Source organism: Natrix helvetica (genome assembly GCF_964273705.1).
Source record: "Natrix helvetica genome assembly, chromosome: 3".
NCBI lineage: Eukaryota > Metazoa > Chordata > Lepidosauria > Squamata > Natricidae > Natrix > Natrix helvetica.
Genome location: NC_138549.1, coordinates 18,036,081 through 18,056,037, shown reverse-complemented (window position 1 = coordinate 18,056,037; position 19,957 = coordinate 18,036,081).

Below are 19,957 nucleotides of genomic sequence, written 5' to 3'. Positions count from 1 at the left end.
CATTGGACGCGCCGCCCATGGGTATGCTCAAGAGGGGGCACGCCTTTCGAGCCAGCATTGTGTACATTTCCAGGCAAAATGCATGGGAAAATCCCATTGGGGAAAATCCCACTTAGGGTTAGGGTTAGCTCTCCGTGAATCTGCAGAGCAAAACGGACATCTCCATTAGATGCGCCGCCCATGGGTATGCTCAAGAGGGGGTACGCCTTTCGAGCCGGCCTTGTGTAGATTTCATGGCAAAACGCATGGGGAAATCCCATTGGCGAAAATCCCACTAAGGGTTAGGGTTAGCTCTCCGTGAATCTGCAGAGCAAAACGGACATCTCCATTGGACTCGCCGCCCATGGGTATGCTCAAGAGGGGGCACGCATTTTGAGCCGGCCGTGTGTACATTTCCTGGCAAAACGCATGGGAAAATCCCATTGGGGAAAATCCCACTTACGGTTAGGGTTAGCTCTCCGTGAATCTGCAGAGCAAAACGGACATCTCCATTGGACTCGCCGCCCATGGGTATGCTCAAGAGGGGGCACGCCTTTCGAGCCGGCCTTCTGTACATTTCCTGGCAAAACGCATGGGAAAACCCCATTGGGGAAAATCCCACTTAGGGTTAGGGTTAGCTCTCCGTGAATCTGCAGAGCCAAACGGACATCTCCATTGGACACGCCGCCCATGGGTATGCTCAAGAGGGGGCACGCCTTTCGAGCCGGCCGTGTGTACATTTCCTGGCAAAACGCATGGGAAAACCCCATTGGGGAAAATCCCACTTACGGTTAGGGTTAGCTCTCCGTGAATCTGCAGAACAAAACGGACATCTCCATTGGACTCGCCGCCCATGGGTATGCTCAAGAGGGGGTACGCCTTTCGAGCCGGCCGTGTGTACATTTCCTGGCAAAACGCATGGGGAAATCCCATTGGGGAAAATCCCACTAAGGGTTAGGGTTAGCTCTCCGTGAATCTGCAGAGCAAAACGGACATCTCTATTGGACTCGCCGCCCATGGGTATGCTCAAGAGGGGGCACGCATTTTGAGCCGGCCGTGTGTACATTTCCTGGCGAAACGCATGGGAAAATCCCTTTGGGGAAAATCCCACTTAGGGTTAGGGTTAGCTCTCCGTGAATCTGCAGAGCAAAACGGACATCTCCATTTGACTCGCCGCCCATGGGTATGCTCAAGAGGGGGCACGCCTTTCGAGCCGGCCGTGTGTACATTTCCTGGCAAAACGCATGGGAAAATCCCATTGGGGAAAATCCCACTTACGGTTAGGGTTAGCTCTCCGTGAATCTGCAGAGCAAAACGGACATCTCCATTGGACTCGCCGCCCATGGGTATGCTCAAGAGGGGGCACGCCTTTCGAGCCGGCCGTGTGTACATTTCCTGGCAAAACGCATGGGAAAATCCCATTGGGGAAAATCCCACTTAGGGTTAGGGTTAGCTCTCCGTAAATCTGCAGAGGAAAACGGACATCTCCATTGGACTTGCCGCCCATGGGTATGCTCAAGAGGTGGCACGCCTTTCGAGCCGGCCTTGTGTACATTTCCTGGCAAAAGGCATGGGAAAACCCCATTGGGGAAAATCCCACTTGGGTTAGGGTTAGCTCTCCGTGAATCTGCAGAGCAAAACGCAATTCTCCATTGGACTCGCCGCCCATGGGTATGCTCAAGAGGGGGTACGCCTTTCGAGCCGGCCGTGTGTACATTTCCTGGCAAAACGCATGGGAAAACCCCATTGGGGAAAATCCCACTTAGGGTTAGGGTTAGCTCTCCGTGAATCTGCAGAGCCAAACGGACATCTCCATTGGACACGCCGCCCATGGGTATGCTCAAGAGGGGGCACGCCTTTCGAGCCGGCCGTGTGTACATTTCCTGGCAAAACGCATGGGAAAACCCCATTGGGGAAAATCCCACTTACGGTTAGGGTTAGCTCTCCGTGAATCTGCAGAGCAAAACGGACATCTCCATTGGACTCGCCGCCCATGGGTATGCTCAAGAGGGGGTACGCCTTTCGAGCCGGCCGTGTGTACATTTCCTGGCAAAACGCAATGGAAAACCCCATTGGGGAAAATCCCACTTAGGGTTAGGGTTAGCTCTCCGTGAATCTGCAGAGCAAAACGGACATCTCCATTGGACTCGCCGCCCATGGGTATGCTCAAGAGGGGGCACGCCTTTCGAGCCAGCATTGTGTACATTTCCAGGCAAAACGCATGGGAAAATCCCATTGGGGAAAATCCCACTTAGGGTTAGGGTTAGCTCTCCGTGAATCTGCAGAGCAAAACGGACATCTCCATTGGATGCGCCGCCCATGGGTATGCTCAAGAGGGGGCACGCCTTTCGAGCCGGCCTTGTGTACATTTCATGGCAAAACGCATGGGGAAATCCCATTGGGGAAAATCCCACTAAGGGTTAGGGTTAGCTCTCCGTGAATCTGCAGAGCAAAACGGACATCTCTATTGGACTCGCCGCCCATGGGTATGCTCAAGAGGGGGCACGCATTTTGAGCCGGCCGTGTGTACATTTCCTGGCAAAACGCATGGGAAAATCCCTTTGGGGAAAATCCCCCTTAGGGTTAGGGTTAGCTCTCCGTGAATCTGCAGAGCAAAACGGACATCACCATTTGACTCGCCGCCCATGGGTATGCTCAAGAGGGGGCACGCCTTTCGAGCCGGCCGTGTGTACATTTCCTGGCAAAACGCATGGGAAAATCCCATTGGGGAAAATCCCACTTACGGTTAGGGTTAGCTCTCCGTGAATCTGCAGAGCAAAACGGACATCTCCATTGGACTCGCCGCCCATGGGTATGCTCAAGAGGGGGCACGCCTTTCGAGCCGGCCTTCTGTACATTTCCTGGCAAAACGCATGGGAAAACCCCATTGGGGAAAATCCCACTTAGGGTTAGGGTTAGCTCTCCGTGAATCTGCAGAGCAAAACGGACATCTCCATTGGACTCGCCGCCCATGGGTATGCTCAAGAGGGGGTACGCCTTTTGAGCCGGCCGTGTGTACATTTCCTGGCAAAACGCATGGGAAAATCCCATTGGGGAAAATCCCACTTAGGGTTAGGGTTAGCTCTCCGTAAATCTGCAGAGGAAAACGGACACCTCCATTGGACTTGCCGCCCATGGGTATGCTCAAGAGGTGGCACGCCTTTCGAGCCGGCCTTGTGTACATTTCCTGGCAAAAGGCATGGGAAAACCCCATTGGGGAAAATCCCACTTGGGTTAGGGTTAGCTCTCCGTGAATCTGCAGAGCAAAACGCAATTCTCCATTGGACTCGCCGCCCATGGGTATGCTCAAGAGGGGGTACGCCTTTCGAGCCGGCCGTGTGTACATTTCCTGGCAAAACGCATGGGAAAACCCCATTGGGGAAAATCCCACTTAGGGTTAGAGTTAGCTCTCCGTGAATCTGCAGAGCCAAACGGACATCTCCATTGGACACGCCGCCCATGGGTATGCTCAAGAGGGGGCACGCCTTTCGAGCCGGCCGTGTGTACATTTCCTGGCAAAACGCATGGGAAAACCCCATTGGGGAAAATCCCACTTACGGTTAGGGTTAGCTCTCCGTGAATCTGCAGAGCAAAACGGACATCTCCATTGGACTCGCCGCCCATGGGTATGCTCAAGAGGGGGTACGCCTTTCGAGCCGGCCGTGTGTACATTTCCTGGCAAAACGCATGGGAAAACCCCATTGGGGAAAATCCCACTTAGGGTTAGGGTTAGCTCTCCGTGAATCTGCAGAGCAAAACGGACATCTCCATTGGACTCGCCGCCCATGGGTATGCTCAAGAGGGGGCACGCCTTTCGAGCCAGCATTGTGTACATTTCCAGGCAAAACGCATGGGAAAATCCCATTGGGGAAAATCCCACTTAGGGTTAGGGTTAGCTCTCCGTGAATCTGCAGAGCAAAACGGACATCTCCATTGGATGCGCCGCCCATGGGTATGCTCAAGAGGGGGCACGCCTTTCGAGCCGGCCTTGTGTACATTTCATGGCAAAACGCATGGGGAAATCCCATTGGGGAAAATCCCACTAAGGGTTAGGGTTAGCTCTCCGTGAATCTGCAGAGCAAAACGGACATCTCCATTTGACTCGCCGCCCATGGGTATGCTCAAGAGGGGGCACGCCTTTCGAGCCGGCCGTGTGTACATTTCCTGGCAAAACGCATGGGAAAATCCCATTGGGGAAAATCCCACTTACGGTTAGGGTTAGCTCTCCGTGAATCTGCAGAGCAAAACGGACATCTCCATTGGACTCGCCGCCCATGGGTATGCTCAAGAGGGGGCACGCCTTTCGAGCCGGCCTTCTGTACATTTCCTGGCAAAACGCATGGGAAAACCCCATTGGGGAAAATCCCACTTAGGGTTAGGGTTAGCTCTCCGTGAATCTGCAGAGCAAAACGGACATCTCCATTGGACTCGCCGCCCATGGGTATGCTCAAGAGGGGGTACGCCTTTCGAGCCGGCCGTGTGTACATTTCCTGGCAAAACGCATCGGAAAACCCCATTGGGGAAAATCCCACTTAGGGTTAGGGTTAGCTCTCCGTGAATCTGCAGAGCAAAACGGACATCTCCATTGGACTTGCCGCCCATGGGTATGCTCAAGAGGGGGCACGGCTTTCGAGCCGGCCGTGTGTACATTTCCTGGCAAAACGCATGGGAAAACCCCATTGGGGAAAATCCCACTTCGGGTTAGGGTTAGCTGTCCGTGAATCTGCAGAGCAAAACGGACATCTCCATTGGATTCGCCGCCCATGGGTATGCTCAAGAGGGGGTACGCCTTTCGAGCCGGCCTTGTGTACATTTCCTGGCAAAACGCATGGGAAAATCCCATTGGGGAAAATCCCACTTAGGGTTAGGGTTAGCTCTCCGTGAATCTGCAGAGCAAAACGGATATCTCCATTGGACGTGCCGCCCATGGGTATGCTCAAGAGGGGGCACGCCTTTCGAGCCGGCATTGTGTACATTTCCAGGCAAAACGCATGGGAAAATCCCATTGGGGAAAATCCCACTTAGGGTTAGGGTTAGCTCTCCGTGAATCTGCAGAGCAAAACGGACATCTCCATTGGATGCGCCGCCCATGGGTATGCTCAAGAGGGGGCACGCCTTTCGAGCCGGCCTTGTGTACATTTCCTGGCAAAACGCATGGGAAAACCCCATTGGGGAAAATCCCACTTAGGGTTAGGGTTAGCTCTCCGTGAATCTGCAGAGCAAAACGGACATCTCCATTGGATTCGCCGCCCATGGGTATGCTCAAGAGGGGGCACGCCTTTCGAGCCGGCCTTGTGTACATTTCCTGGCAAAACGCATGGGAAAACCCCATTGGGGAAAATCCCACTTCGGGTTAGGGTTAGCTCTCCGTGAATCTGCAGAGCAAAACGGACATCTCCATTGGACTCGCCGCCCATGGGTATGCTCAAGAGGGGGCACGCCTTTCGAGCCGGCCTTGTGTACATTTCCTGGCAAAACGCATGGGAAAATCCTATTGGGGAAAATCCCACTTAGGGTTAGGGTTAGCTCTCCGTGAATCTGCAGAGCAAAACGGACATCTCCATTGGACTCGCGGCCCATGGGTATGCTCAAGAGGGGGCACACCTTTCGAGCCGGCCTTGTGTACATTTCCTGGCAAAAGGCATGGGAAAACCCCATTGGGGAAAATCCCACTTAGGGTTAGGGTTAGCTCTCCGTGAATCTGCAGAGCAAAACGGACATCTCCATTGGACTCGCCGCCCATGGGTATGCTCAAGAGGGGGTACGCCTTTCGAGCCAGCCATGTGTACATTTCCTGGCAAAACGCATGGGAAAAACCCATTGGGGAAAATCCCACTTAGGGTTAGGGTTAGCTCTCCGTGAATCTGCAGAGCAAAAGGGACATCTCCATTGGACTCGCCGCCCATGGGTATGCTCAAGAGGGGGCACGCCTTTCGAGCCGGCCTTCTGTACATTTCCTGGCAAAACGCATGGGAAAATCCCATTGGGGAAAATCCCACTTAGGGTTAGGGTTAGCTCTCCGTGAATCTGTAGAGGAAGACGGACATCTCCATTGGACTCGCCACCAATGGGTATGATCAAGAGGGGGCCCGCCTTTCGAGCCGGCCTTGTGTACATTTCCTGGCAAAACGCATGGGAAAAGTCCATTGGGGAAAATCCCACTTAGGGTTAGGCTTAGCTCTCCGTGAATCTGCAGAGCAAAACGGACATCTCCATTGGACTCGCCGCCCATGGGTATGCTCAAGAGGGGGCACGCCTTTCGAGCCGGCCGTGTGTACATTTCCTGGCAAAACGCATGGGAAAACCCCATTGGGGAAAATCCCACTTAGGGTTAGGATTAGCTCTCCGTGAATCTGCAGAGGAAAACGGACATCTCCATTGGACTCGCCACCAATGGGTATGATCAAGAGGGGGCCCGCCTTTCGAGCCGGCCTTGTGTACATTTCCTGGCAAAACGCATGGGAAAATCCCATTGGGGAAAATCCCACATAGGGTTAGGTTTAGCTCTCCGTGAATCTGCAGAGCAAAACGGACATCTCCATTAGACTCGCCATCCATGGGTATGGTCAAGAGGGGGCACGCCTTTCGAGCCGGCCTTCTGTACATTTCCTAGCAAAAGGCATGGGAAAATCCCATTGGGGAGAATCCCACTTAGGGTTAGGGTTAGCTCTCCGTGAATCTACAGAGCAAAACGGACATCTCCATTGGACTCGCCGCCCATGGGTATGCTCAAGAGGGGGCACGCCTTTCGAGCCGGCCGTTTGTACATTTCCTGGCAAAACGCATGGGAAAACCCCATTGGGGAAAATCCCCCTTAGGGTTAGGGTTAGCTCTCCGTGAATCTGCAGAGCAAAACAGACATCTCCATTGGACTCGCCGCCCATGGGTATGCTCAAGAGGGGGCACGCCTTTCGAGCCGGCCTTGTGTACATTTCCTGGCAAAAGGCATGGGAAAACCCCATTGGGGAAAATCCCACTTAGGGTTAGGGTTAGCTCTCCGTGAATCTGCAGAGCAAAACGGACATCTCCATTGGACTCGCCGCCCATGGGTATGCTCAAGAGGGGGTACGCCTTTCGAGCCAGCCATGTGTACATTTCCTGGCAAAACGCATGGGAAAACCCCATTGGGGAAAATCCCACTTAGGGTTAGGGTTAGCTCTCCGTGAATCTGCAGAGCAAAAGGGACATCTCCATTGGACTCGCCGCCCATGGGTATGCTCAAGAGGGGGCACGCCTTTCGAGCCGGCCGTGTGTACATTTCCTGACAAAACGCATGGGAAAACCCCATTGGGGAAAATCCCACTTAGGGTTAGGGTTAGCTCTCCGTGAATCTGTAGAGCAAAACGGACATCTCCATTGGACTCGCCGTCCATGGGTATGCTCAAGAGGGGGCACGCCTTTCGAGTCGGCCTTCTGTACATTTCCTGGCAAAACGCATGGGAAAACCCCTTTGGGGAAAATCCCACTTAGGGTTAGGGTTAGCTCTCCGTGAATCTGTAGAGCAAAACGGACATCTCCATTGGACTTGCCGTCCATGGGTATGCTCAAGAGGGGGCACGCCTTTCGAGCCGGCCTTCTGTACATTTCCTGGCAAAACGCATGGGAAAATCCCATTGGGGAAAATCCCACTTAGGGTTAGGGTTAGCTCTCCGTGAATCTGTAGAGGAAGACGGACATCTCCATTGGACTCGCCACCAATGGGTATGATCAAGAGGGGGCCCGCCTTTCGAGCCGGCCTTGTGTACATTTCCTGGCAAAACGCATGGGAAAAGTCCATTGGGGAAAATCCCACTTAGGGTTAGGCTTAGCTCTCCGTGAATCTGCAGAGCAAAACGGACATCTCCATTGGACTCGCCGCCCATGGGTATGCTCAAGAGGGGGCACGCCTTTCGAGCCGGCCGTGTGTACATTTCCTGGCAAAACGCATGGGAAAACCCCATTGGGGAAAATCCCACTTAGGGTTAGGATTAGCTCTCCGTGAATCTGCAGAGGAAAACGGACATCTCCATTGGACTCGCCACCAATGGGTATGATCAAGAGGGGGCCCGCCTTTCGAGCCGGCCTTGTGTACATTTCCTGGCAAAACGCATGGGAAAATCCCATTGGGGAAAATCCCACATAGGGTTAGGTTTAGCTCTCCGTGAATCTGCAGAGCAAAACGGACATCTCCATTAGACTCGCCATCCATGGGTATGGTCAAGAGGGGGCACGCCTTTCGAGCCGGCCTTCTGTACATTTCCTAGCAAAAGGCATGGGAAAATCCCATTGGGGAAAATCCCACTTAGGGTTAGGGTTAGCTCTCCGTGAATCTACAGAGCAAAACGGACATCTCCATTGGACTCGCCGCCCATGGGTATGCTCAAGAGGGGGCACGCCTTTCGAGCCGGCCGTTTGTACATTTCCTGGCAAAACGCATGGGAAAACCCCATTGGGGAAAATCCCCCTTAGGGTTAGGGTTAGCTCTCCGTGAATCTGCAGAGCAAAACAGACATCTCCATTGGACTCGCCGCCCATGGGTATGCTCAAGAGGGGGCACGCCTTTCGAGCCGGCCTTGTGTACATTTCCTGGCAAAACGCATGGGAAAACCCCATTGGGGAAAATCCCACTTAGGGTTAGGGTTAGCTCTCCGTGAATCTGCAGAGCAAAACGGACATCTCCATTGGACTCGCTGCCCATGGGAATGCTCAAGAGGGGGCACGCCTTTCGAGCCGGCCGTTTGTACATTTCCTGGCAAAACGCATGGGAAAACCCCATTGGGGAAAATCCCACTTAGGGTTAGGGTTAGCTCTCCGTGAAACTGCAGAGCAAAACGGATATCTCCATTGGACTCGCCGCCCATGGGTATGCTCAAGAGGGGGCACGCCTTTCGAGCCGGCCGTGTGTACATTTCCTGTCAAAACGCATGGGAAAACCCCATTGGGGAAAATCCCACTTAGGGTTAGGGTTAGCTCTCCGTGAATCTGCAGAGCAAAACGGACATCTCCATTGGACTCGCCGCCCATGGGTATGCTCAAGAGGGGGCACGCCTTTCGAGCCGGCCTTGTGTACATTTCCTGGCAAAACGCATGGGAAAACCCCATTGGGGAAAATCCCACTTAGGGTTAGGGTTAGCTCTCCGTGAATTTGCAGAGCAAAACGGACATCTCCATTGGACTCGCCGCCCATGGGTATGCTCAAGAGGGGGCACGCCTTTCGAGCCGGCCGTGTGTACATTTCCTGGCAAAACCCCATTGGGGACCCCATTGGGGAAAATCCCACTTCGGGTTAGGGTTAGCTCTCCGTGAATCTGCAGAGCAAAACGGACATCTCCATTGGACTCGCCGCCCATGGGTATGCTCAAGAGGGGGCACGCCTTTCGAGCCGGCCTTGTGCACATTTCCTGGCAAAACGCATGGGAAAATCCCATTGGGGAAAATCCCACATAGGGTTAGGGTTAGCTCTCCGTGAATCTGCAGAGCAAAACGGACATCTCCATTGGACTCGCCGCCCATGGGTATGCTCAAGAGGGGGCACGCCTTTCGAGCCGGCCGTGTGTACATTTCCTGTCAAAACGCATGGGAAAACCCCATTGGGGAAAATCCCACTTAGGGTTAGGGTTAGCTCTCCGTGAATCTGCAGAGCAAAACGGACATCTCCATTGGACTCGCCGCCCATGGGTATGCTCAAGAGGGGGCACGCCTTTCGAGCCGGCCTTGTGTACATTTCCTGGCAAAACGCATGGGAAAACCCCATTGGGGAAAATCCCACTTAGGGTTAGGGTTAGCTCTCCGTGAATTTGCAGAGCAAAACGGACATCTCCATTGGACTCGCCGCCCATGGGTATGCTCAAGAGGGTTCACGCCTTTCGAGCCGGCCGTGTGTACATTTACTGGCAAAACCCCATTGGGGACCCCATTGGGGAAAATCCCACTTCGGGTTAGGGTTAGCTCTCCGTGAATCTGCAGAGCAAAACGGACATCTCCATTGGACTCGCCGTCCATGGGTATGCTCAAGAGGGGGCACGCCTTTCGAGCCGGCCTTGTGCACATTTCCTGGCAAAACGCATGGGAAAATCCCATTGGGGAAAATCCCACATAGGGATAGGGTTAGCTCTCCGTGAATCTGCAGAGCAAAACGGACATCTCCATTGGACTTGCCGCCCATGGGTATGCTCAAGAGGTGGCACGCCTTTCGAGCCGGCCTTGTGTACATTTCCTGGCAAAACGCATGGGAAAACCCCATTGGGAAAAATCCCACTTAGGGTTAGGGTTAGCTCTCCGTGAATCTGTAGAGCAAAACGGACATCTCCATTGGACTCGCCATCCATGGGTATGCTCAAGAGGGGGCACGCCTTTCGAGCCGGCCTTCTGTACATTTCCTGGCAAAACGCATGGGAAAATCCCATTGGGGAAAATCCCACTTAGGGTTAGGGTTAGCTCTCCGTGAATCTGTAGAGGAAAACGGACATCTCCATTGGACTCGCCACCAATGGGTATGATCAAGAGGGGGCCCGCCTTTCGAGCCGGCCTTGTGTACATTTCCTGGCAAAACGCATGGGAAAATCCCATTGGGGAAAATCCCACATAGGGTTAGGTTTAGCTCTCCGTGAATCTGCAGAGCAAAACGGACATCTCCATTAGACTCGCCGCCCATGGGTATGGTCAAGAGGGGGCACGCCTTTCGAGCCGGCCTTCTGTACATTTCCTGGCAAAAGGCATGGGAAAATCCCATTGGGGAAAATCCCACTTAGGGTTAGGGTTAGCTCTCCGTGAATCTGCAGAGCAAAACGGACATCTCCATTGGACTCGCCGCCCATGGGTATGCTCAAGAGGGGGCACGCCTTTCGAGCCGGCCGTTTGTACATTTCCTGGCAAAACGCATGGGAAAACCCCATTGGGGAAAATCCCCCTTAGGGTTAGGGTTAGCTCTCCGTGAATCTGCAGAGCAAAACGGACATCTCCATTGGACTCGCCGCCCATGGGTATGCTCAAGAGGGGGCACGCCTTTCGAGCCGGCCTTGTGTACATTTCCTGGCAAAACGCATGGGAAAACCCCATTGGGGAAAATCCACCTTAGGGTTAGGGTTAGCTCTCCGTGAATCTGCAGAGCAAAACGGACATCTCCATTGGACTCGCTGCCCATGGGTATGCTCAAGAGGGGGCACGCCTTTCGAGCCGGCCGTTTGTACATTTCCTGGCAAAACGCATGGGAAAACCCCATTGGGGAAAATCCCACTTAGGGTTAGGGTTAGCTCTCCGTGAATCTGCAGAGCAAAACGGACATCTCCATTGGACTCGCCGCCCATGGGTATGCTCAAGAGGGGGCACGCCTTTCGAGCCGGCCGTGTGTACATTTCCTGTCAAAACGCATGGGAAAACCCCATTGGGGAAAATCCCACTTAGGGTTAGGGTTAGCTCTCCGTGAATCTGCAGAGCAAAACGGACATCTCCATTGGACTCGCCGCCCATGGGTATGCTCAAGAGGGGGCACGCCTTTTGAGCCGGCCTTGTGTACATTTCCTGGCAAAACGCATGGGAAAACCCCATTGGGGAAAATCCCACTTAGGGTTAGGGTTAGCTCTCCGTGAATTTGCAGAGCAAAACGGACATCTCCATTGGATGCGCCGCCCATGGGTATGCTCAAGAGGGGGCACGCCTTTCGAGCTGGCCTTGTGTACATTTCATGGCAAAACGCATGGGAAAACCCCATTGGGGAAAATCCCACTTAGGGTTAGGGTTAGATCTCCGTGAATCTGTAGAGGAAAACGGACATCTCCATTAGACTCGCCGCCAATGGGTATGATCAAGAGGGGGCCCGCCTTTCGAGCCGGCCTTGTGTACATTTCCTGGCAAAACGCATGGGAAAAGTCCATTGGGGAAAATCCCACTTATGGTTAGGCTTAGCTCTCCGTGAATCTGCAGAGCAAAACGGACATCTCCATTGGACTCGCCGCCCATGGGTATGCTCAAGAGGGGGCACGCCTTTCGAGCCGGCCCTGTGTACATTTCCTGGCAAAACGCATGGGAAAACCCCATTGGGGAAAATCCCACTTAGGGTTAGGGTTAGCTCTCCGTGAATCTGCAGAGCAAAACGGACATCTCCATTGGACTCGCCGCCCATGGGTATGCTCAAGAGGGGGTACGCCTTTCGAGCCGGCCTTGTGTACATTACCTGGCAAAACGCATGGGGAAATCCCATTGGGGAAAATGCCACTTAGGGTTAGGGTTAGCTCTCCGTGAATCTGCAGAGCAAAACGGATATCTCCATTGGACGCGCCGCCCATGGGTATGCTCAAGAGGGGGCACGCCTTTCGAGCCGGCATTGTGTACATTTCCAGGCAAAACGCATGGGAAAACCCCATTGGGGAAAATCCCACTTAGGGTTAGGGTTAGCTCTCCGTGAATCTGCAGAGCAAAACGGACATCTCCATTGGACTCGCTGCCCATGGGTATGCTCAAGAGGGGGCACGCCTTTCGAGCCGGCCGTGTGTACATTTCCTGGCAAAACGCATGGGAAAACCCCATTGGGGAAAATCCCACTTAGGGTTAGGGTTAGCTCTCCGTGAATCTGCAGAGCAAAATGGACATCTCCATTGGATGCGCCGTCCATGGGTATGCTCAAGAGGGGGCACGCCTTTCGAGCCGGCCGTTTGTACATTTCCTGGCAAAACGCATGGGAAAACCCCATTGGGGAAAATCCCACTTAGGGTTAGGGTTAGCTCTCCGTGAATCTGCAGAGCAAAACGGACATCTCCATTGGACTCGCCGCCCATGGGTATGCTCAACAGGGGGTACGCCTTTCGAGCCGGCCTTGTGTACATTTCCTGGAAAAACGCATGGGAAAATCCCATTGGGGAAAATCCCACTTAGGGTTAGGGTTAGCTCTCCGTGAATCTGCAGAGGAAAACGGACATCTCCATTGGACTTGCCGCCCATGGGTATGCTCAAGAGGTGGCACGCCTTTCGAGCCGGCCTTGTGTACATTTCCTGGCAAAACGCATGGGAAAACCCCATTGGGGAAAATCCCACTTAGGGTTAGGGTTAGCTCTCCGTGAATCTGTAGAGCAAAACGGACATCTCCATTGGACTCGCCGTCCATGGGTATGCTCAAGAGGGGGCACGCCTTTCGAGCCGGCCGTGTGTACATTTCCTGGCAAAACGCATGGTAAAATCCCATTGGGGAAAATCCCACTTAGGGTTAGGGTTAGCTCTCCGTGAATCTGTAGAGGAAAACGGACATCTCCATTGGACTCGCCACCAATGGGTATGCTCAAGAGGGGGCCCGCCTTTCGAGCCGGCCTTGTGTACATTTCCTGGCAAAACGCATGGGAAAAGTCCATTGGGGAAAATCCCACTTATGGTTAGGCTTAGCTCTCCGTGAATCTGCAGAGCAAAACGGACATCTCCATTGGACTCGCCGCCCATGGGTATGCTCAAGAGGGGGCACGCCTTTCGAGCCGGCCCTGTGTACATTTCCTGGCAAAACGCATGGGAAAACCCCATTGGGGAAAATCCCACTTAGGGTTAGGGTTAGCTCTCCGTGAATCTGCAGAGCAAAACGGACATCTCCATTGGACTCGCCGCCCATGGGTATGCTCAAGAGGGGGTACGCCTTTCGAGCCGGCCTTGTGTACATTACCTGGCAAAACGCATGGGGAAATCCCATTGGGGAAAATGCCACTTAGGGTTAGGGTTAGCTCTCCGTGAATCTGCAGAGCAAAACGGATATCTCCATTGGACGCGCCGCCCATGGGTATGCTCAAGAGGGGGCACGCCTTTCGAGCCGGCATTGTGTACATTTCCAGGCAAAACGCATGGGAAAACCCCATTGGGGAAAATCCCACTTAGGGTTAGGGTTAGCTCTCCGTGAATCTGCAGAGCAAAACGGACATCTCCATTGGACTCGCTGCCCATGGGTATGCTCAAGAGGGGGCACGCCTTTCGAGCCGGCCGTGTGTACATTTCCTGGCAAAACGCATGGGAAAACCCCATTGGGGAAAATCCCACTTAGGGTTAGGGTTAGCTCTCCGTGAATCTGCAGAGCAAAATGGACATCTCCATTGGATGCGCCGTCCATGGGTATGCTCAAGAGGGGGCACGCCTTTCGAGCCGGCCGTTTGTACATTTCCTGGCAAAACGCATGGGAAAACCCCATTGGGGAAAATCCCACTTAGGGTTAGGGTTAGCTCTCCGTGAATCTGCAGAGCAAAACGGACATCTCCATTGGACTCGCCGCCCATGGGTATGCTCAACAGGGGGTACGCCTTTCGAGCCGGCCTTGTGTACATTTCCTGGAAAAACGCATGGGAAAATCCCATTGGGGAAAATCCCACTTAGGGTTAGGGTTAGCTCTCCGTGAATCTGCAGAGGAAAACGGACATCTCCATTGGACTTGCCGCCCATGGGTATGCTCAAGAGGTGGCACGCCTTTCGAGCCGGCCTTGTGTACATTTCCTGGCAAAACGCATGGGAAAACCCCATTGGGGAAAATCCCACTTAGGGTTAGGGTTAGCTCTCCGTGAATCTGTAGAGCAAAACGGACATCTCCATTGGACTCGCCGTCCATGGGTATGCTCAAGAGGGGGCACGCCTTTCGAGCCGGCCGTGTGTACATTTCCTGGCAAAACGCATGGTAAAATCCCATTGGGGAAAATCCCACTTAGGGTTAGGGTTAGCTCTCCGTGAATCTGTAGAGGAAAACGGACATCTCCATTGGACTCGCCACCAATGGGTATGCTCAAGAGGGGGCACGCCTTTCGAGCCGGCCTTGTGTACATTTCCTGGCAAAACGCATGGGAAAACCCCATTGGGGAAAATCCCACTTAGGGTTAGGGTTAGCTCTCCGTGAATCTGCAGAGCAAAACGGACATCTCCATTGGACTCGCCGCCCATGGGTATGCTCTAGAGGGGGCACGCCTTTCGAGCCGGCCGTGTGTACATTTCCTGTCAAAACGCATGGGAAAACCCCATTGGGGAAAATCCCACTTAGGGTTAGGGTTAGCTCTCCGTGAATCTGCACAGCAAAACGGACATCTCCATTGGACTCGCCGCCCATGGGTATGCTCAAGAGGGGGCACGCCTTTCGTGCCGGCCGTTTGTACATTTCCTGGCAAAACGCATGGGAAAACCCCATTGGGGAAAATCCCACTTAGGGTTAGGGTTAGCTCTCCGTGAATTTGCAGAGCAAAACGGACATCTCCATTGGACTCGCCGCCCATGGGTATGCTCAAGAGGGGGCACGCCTTTCGAGCCGGCCTTGTGTACATTTCCTGGCAAAACGCATGGGAAAACCCCATTGGGGAAAATCCCACTGAGGGTTAGGGTTAGCTCTCCGTGAATCTGCAGAGCAAAACGGACATCTCCATTGGACTCGCCGCCCATGGGTATGCTCAAGAGGGGGCACGCCTTTCGAGCCGGCCTTGTGTACATTTCCTGGCAAAACGCATGGGAAAACCCCATTGGGGAAAATCCCACTTAGGGTTAGGGTTAGCTCTCCGTGAATTTGCAGAGCAAAACGGACATCTCCATTGGACTCGCCTCCCATGGGTATGCTCAAGAGGGGGCACGCCTTTCGAGCCGGCCTTGTGTACATTTCCTGGCAAAACACATGGGAAAACCCCCTTGGGGAAAATCCCACTTTGGGTTAGGGTTAGCTCTCCATGAATCTGCAGAGCAAAACGGACATCTCAATTGGCCTCGCCGCCCATGGGTATGCTCAAGAGGGGGCACGCCTTTCGAGCCGGCCTTGTGTATATTTCCTGGCAAAACGCATGGGAAAATCCCATTGGGGAAAATCCCATTGGGGAAAATCCCACTTAGGGTTAGGGTTAGCTCTCCCTGAATCTGCCGAGCAAAACGGACATCTCCATTGGACTCGCAGCCCATGGGTATGCTCAAGAGGGGGGACGCCTTTCGAGCCGGCCTTGTGTACATTTCCTGGCAAAACGCATGGGAAAATCCCATTGGGGAAAATCCCACTTAGGGTAAGGGTTAGCTCTCCGTGAATCTGCAGAGCAAAATGGACATCTCCATTGGACTCGCCGCCCATGGGTATGCTCAAGAGGGGGCACGCCTTTCGAGCCGGCCTTGTGTACATTTCCTGGCAAAACGCATGGGAAAATCCCATTGGGGAAAATCCAACTTAGGGTTAGGGTTAGCTCTCCGTGAATCTGCAGAGCAAAATGGACATCTCCATTGGACTCGCCGCCCATGGGTATGCTCAAGAGGGGGACGCCTTTCGAGCCGGCCTTGTGTACATTTCCTGGCAAAACGCATGGGAAAATCCCATTGGGGAAAATCCCACTTAGGGTTAGGGTTAGCTCTCCGTGAATCTGCAGAGCAAAACGGACATCTCCATTGGACTCGCCGCCCATGGGTATGCTCAAGAGGGGGCACGCCTTTCGAGGCGGCCGTGTGTACATTTCCTGGCAAAACGCATGGGAAAACCCCATTGGGGAAAATCCCATTGGGGAAAATCCCACTTAGGGTTAGGGTTAGCTCTCCGTGAATCTGCAGAGCAAAACGGACATCTCCATTGGACTCGCCGCCCATGGGTATGCTCAAGAGGGGGCACGCCTTTCGAGCCGGCCGTGTGTACATTTCCTGGGAAAAGGCAGGGGAAAACCCCATTGGGGAAAATCCCATTGGGGAAAATCCCACTTAGGGTTAGGGTTAGCTCTCCCTGAATCTGCCGAGCAAAACGGACATCTCCATTGGACTCGCAGCCCATGGGTATGCTCAAGAGGGGGGACGCCTTTCGAGCCGGCCTTGTGTACATTTCCTGGCAAAACGCATGGGAAAATCCCATTGGGGAAAATCCCACTTAGGGTAAGGGTTAGCTCTCCGTGAATCTGCAGAGCAAAATGGACATCTCCATTGGACTCGCCGCCCATGGGTATGCTCAAGAGGGGGCACGCCTTTCGAGCCGGCCTTGTGTACATTTCCTGGCAAAACGCATGGGAAAATCCCATTGGGGAAAATCCAACTTAGGGTTAGGGTTAGCTCTCCGTGAATCTGCAGAGCAAAATGGACATCTCCATTGGACTCGCCGCCCATGGGTATGCTCAAGAGGGGGACGCCTTTCGAGCCGGCCTTGTGTACATTTCCTGGCAAAACGCATGGGAAAATCCCATTGGGGAAAATCCCACTTAGGGTTAGGGTTAGCTCTCCGTGAATCTGCAGAGCAAAACGGACATCTCCATTGGACTCGCCGCCCATGGGTATGCTCAAGAGGGGGCACGCCTTTCGAGCCGGCCGTGTGTACATTTCCTGGCAAAACGCATGGGAAAACCCCATTGGGGAAAATCCCACTTAGGGTTAGGGTTAGCTCTCCGTGAATCTGCAGAGCAAAATGGACATCTCCATTGGACTCGCCGCCCATGGGTATGCTCAAGAGGGGGCACGCCTTTCGAGCCGGCCGTGTGTACATTTCCTGGGAAAAGGCAGGGGAAAACCCCATTGGGGAAAATCCCACTTAGGGTTAGGGTTAGCTGTCCGTGAATCTGCAGAGCAAAACGGACATCTCCATTATACTCGCCGCCCATGGGTATGCTCAAGAGGGGGCACGCCTTTCGAGCCGGCCGTGTGTACATTTCCTGGCAAAACGCATGGGAAAACCCCATTGGGGAAAATCCCACTTAGGGTTAGGGTTAGCTGTCCGTGAATCTGCAGAGCAAAACGGACATCTCCATTATACTCGCCGCCCATGGGTATGCTCAAGAGGGGGCACGCCTTTCGAGCCGGCCGTGTGTACATTTCCTGGCAAAACGCATGGGAAAACCCCATTGGGGAAAATCCCACTTAGGGTTAGGGTTAGCTCTCCGTGAATCTGCAGAGCAAAACGGACATCTCCATTGGACTCGCCGCCCATGGGTATGCTCAAGAGGGGGCACGCCTTTCGAGCCGGCCGTGTATACATTTCCTGGCAAAACGCATGGGAAAACCCCATTGGGGAAAATCCCACTTAGGGTTAGGGTTAGCTCTCCGTGAATCTGCAGAGCAAAACGGACATCTCCATTGGACTCGCCGCCCATGGGTATGCTCAAGAGGGGGCACGCCTTTCGAGCCGGCCGTGTGTACATTTCCTGGCAAAACGTATGGGAAAACCCCATTGGGGAAAATCCCACTTAGGGTTAGGGTTAGCTCTCCGTGAATCTGCAGAGCAAAATGGACATCTCCATTGGACTCGCCGCCCATGGGTATGCTCAAGAGGGGTCACGCCTTTCGAGCCGGCCGTGTGTACATTTCCTGGCAAAACGCATGGGAAAACCCCATTGGGGAAAATCCCACTTAGGGTTAGGGTTAGCTCTCTGTGAATCTGCAGAGCAAAACGGACATCTCCATTGGACTCGCCGCCCATGGGTATTCTCAAGAGGGGGCACGCCTTTCGAGCCGGCCGTGTATACATTTCATGGCAAAACGCATGGGAAAACCCCATTGGGGAAAATCCCACTTAGGGTTAGGGTTAGATCTCCGTGAATCTGTAGAGGAAAACGGACATCTCCATTAGACTCGCCGCCAATGGGTATGATCAAGAGGGGCCCCCCCTTTCGAGCCGGCCTTGTGTACATTTCCTGGCAAAACGCATGGGAAAAGTCCATTGGGGAAAATCCCACTTATGGTTAGGCTTAGCTCTCCGTGAATCTGCAGAGCAAAACGGACATCTCCATTGGACTCGCCGCCCATGGGTATGCTCAAGAGGGGGCACGCCTTTCGAGCCAGCCCTGTGTACATTTCCTGGCAAAACGCATGGGAAAACCCCATTGGGGAAAATCCCACTTAGGGTTAGGGTTAGCTCTCCGTGAATCTGCAGAGCAAAACGGACATCTCCATTGGACTCGCCGCCCATGGGTATGCTCAAGAGGGGGCACGCCTTTCGAGGCGGCCGTGTGTACATTTCCTGGCAAAACGCATGGGAAAACCCCATTGGGGAAAATCCCATTGGGGAAAATCCCACTTAGGGTTAGGGTTAGCTCTCCGTGAATCTGCAGAGCAAAACGGACATCTCCATTGGACTCGCCGCCCATGGGTATGCTCAAGAGGGGGCACGCCTTTCGAGCCGGCCGTGTGTACATTTCCTGGGAAAAGGCAGGGGAAAACCCCATTGGGGAAAATCCCATTGGGGAAAATCCCACTTAGGGTTAGGGTTAGCTCTCCCTGAATCTGCCGAGCAAAACGGACATCTCCATTGGACTCGCAGCCCATGGGTATGCTCAAGAGGGGGGACGCCTTTCGAGCCGGCCTTGTGTACATTTCCTGGCAAAACGCATGGGAAAATCCCATTGGGGAAAATCCCACTTAGGGTAAGGGTTAGCTCTCCGTGAATCTGCAGAGCAAAATGGACATCTCCATTGGACTCGCCGCCCATGGGTATGCTCAAGAGGGGGCACGCCTTTCGAGCCGGCCTTGTGTACATTTCCTGGCAAAACGCATGGGAAAATCCCATTGGGGAAAATCCAACTTAGGGTTAGGGTTAGCTCTCCGTGAATCTGCAGAGCAAAATGGACATCTCCATTGGACTCGCCGCCCATGGGTATGCTCAAGAGGGGGACGCCTTTCGAGCCGGCCTTGTGTACATTTCCTGGCAAAACGCATGGGAAAATCCCATTGGGGAAAATCCCACTTAGGGTTAGGGTTAGCTCTCCGTGAATCTGCAGAGCAAAACGGACATCTCCATTGGACTCGCCGCCCATGGGTATGCTCAAGAGGGGGCACGCCTTTCGAGCCGGCCGTGTGTACATTTCCTGGCAAAACGCATGGGAAAACCCCATTGGGGAAAATCCCACTTAGGGTTAGGGTTAGCTCTCCGTGAATCTGCAGAGCAAAATGGACATCTCCATTGGACTCGCCGCCCATGGGTATGCTCAAGAGGGGGCACGCCTTTCGAGCCGGCCGTGTGTACATTTCCTGGGAAAAGGCAGGGGAAAACCCCATTGGGGAAAATCCCACTTAGGGTTAGGGTTAGCTGTCCGTGAATCTGCAGAGCAAAACGGACATTTCC